The 2024-nt window shown below is 41.7% G+C and overlaps 1 protein-coding gene across 1 annotated transcript in view; it reads left to right on the top strand.

Moving 5' to 3' along the window:
• Positions 1 to 107: 107 nt before the first annotated feature.
• Positions 108 to 2024, top strand: part of LOC107102833 (zinc finger protein jing homolog) — a 33358-nt gene continuing 31441 nt past the window's right edge. Inside the window, exon 1 of the mRNA XM_015402267.1 lies at positions 108 to 224. The gene's annotated coding sequence lies outside the window, so the exon portion shown is untranslated. The remainder of the gene's footprint in view (positions 225 to 2024) is intronic.

Here is a 2024-nt window from a genome sequence, read left to right as displayed (position 1 = left end):
GCTACACTTTTATGATGCACTATTATTACTGAAATACGTCAGGGTGGGGGAAGGGAAGGGGGGGGTGATATTATGTTTTCTTTTTTTTTTGGAGGGGGGTAGGGGGGGTCGTGCGTGCGCGCGCGCAACAAAACAGATGCAGCACGCGAGAGGAGCGCGCTGCAGTGACAGTAGGAAACTACAGTCCGCGTGAAGCCAGCGCGAGGAAGAGACGCTGTGACAAGGTAAGATGAGCGCTCCTCATGTCTTTTACTGTTGTTTCTACTTTACAAACATTTTATCGCTGCGTCAGACTTTAACCGGTCAATGCAGAGTTCTCTCTGCATATGTTATGATTTGAGAAAAAAAACATTTTTTTAATGGAGATAATTTGAGTCAACTTTATGTGTGTAAGTAAAACCGCTGCTATAATAAAACCCATATGTGTTCTATAAATAGGATCCAGGTGAGAGATGAATCGATGTTCTGTTAAATTATTTCCAGTGGAATGTCTGTTTTTTGACAAATGAGGAAAAACTCTTCCTGGAATGAAGGAAAACTATTTAGGAAAATAAGTTTTTACTTCCATATGTTGACTTACACAATAAGTTGTTTTGATTGTGCAACAAAGTTTTGTGAAATGAATAGAGTAGGTGCTATAGGCTGCACTCTGATGAGATCACCCCCAAATGATTTCCTCTGATACCCCCCCCTTTGCTTATTACTTATGGGACTCTTCCTTTCCACTCCTCTGCAGTTCCCTGATTTATGTAATGTAGCTGGAATGAAAAGTGCTGCAGGGGGTGGAAATCTGGCTGACTGAAGGTCCAACAGATGAGGGGGATTGTTTTAATCATTAGTCTCATGATATCACTGGCATGGAGCTTTTGCAAAGGGATTATGGTTTATGATTGCAATGCTTTGCCACAGAGGTGTGCACAGCCAGAGGTAAATCACATTTGATTTTATGATATGCTTTATATTATCTCAAATATGCTGCAATAAAAGAAATTCAAACTAAATTTACAGTGTTTTTGCAATTCTTTTTACCTAATATGCCTTTGAGAGGCTGATTGTGATGTTGATCAATACCAGTGACTGGCCAATTATTTCTCCAGATGCTCATATTGTTTAGTCAAATGCTCAGCTGGAGCACGGCGCGAGCGGGAAACAGCAGCAAGCCAAGATCTGTGTCGACCTGAAATATTTTGTTTGGATTGGCAGAAGTTCTGTATGTTTCGCTTCAGCTTCACGCCAGGAAAAGAGAATAACAAAAACATCTCAGATGAAGTGGATTGTTTTTATAATGCAAGGCTTTCATAAATGTAAGCAAGAAAGTGTGTCATTGGGTTGCAACATGTCTGGATCAACCTGAGATGTGCAGAGAAAACCCATGTGCCAAAAAAAAAACGCAGTGCCTCGGGCAGCACTATTGAAACCAGTGGATCCCGCTCAGTTATATGATCTGGGACCATTAGTGTGTAATGTATATGTTCTGAAATTTATCTCTTTTGTAATATTTCTATTCAATTACATCACTCGAAACAAAGGAAATTATGATTTAATTGCGCCAGTGGGTTAGAGCGGTGCGCTTGTGCTCTGAAGACATCGCAAGTACCCGGTTTGATCCCCACAGCCTGCACTCTGGGTCCCTGAGAAAAACCCTCAACCCCACAGTGGCAGCCCTCTGCTCCCCAGGGGGTTGGGCCAAAATGCGGAGAAGGAATAAAGAAATTTACATTTAAAATAAAACTTCAGACCCTATGATCTAAAACCATCAAGGCTCTATTTTCCTATTAGAGTGCATAAATGCTGGGACATAATATCATTAGATACAGCAAAATAATCCCTTCCTTTAGAAAGCACCAGATCCATCCATCCATCCATCCATCCATCCATCCATCCATCCATCCATCCATCCATCCATCCATCCATCCATCCATCCTTCCATCCATCCATCCATCCCATATCCATCCATCCATCCATCCATCCATCCATCCATCCCATATCCATCCATCCATCCATCCATCCATCCATCCATCCAT

The sequence above is a fragment of the Cyprinodon variegatus genome, unplaced genomic scaffold, assembly GCF_000732505.1.
Source record: "Cyprinodon variegatus isolate N-32 unplaced genomic scaffold, C_variegatus-1.0 Scaffold1328, whole genome shotgun sequence".
NCBI classification, from domain to species: Eukaryota; Metazoa; Chordata; class Actinopteri; order Cyprinodontiformes; family Cyprinodontidae; genus Cyprinodon; species Cyprinodon variegatus.
The sequence above is the reverse complement of the archived record's forward strand: the minus strand, read 5'-3'. Positions and strand labels throughout refer to the sequence as shown.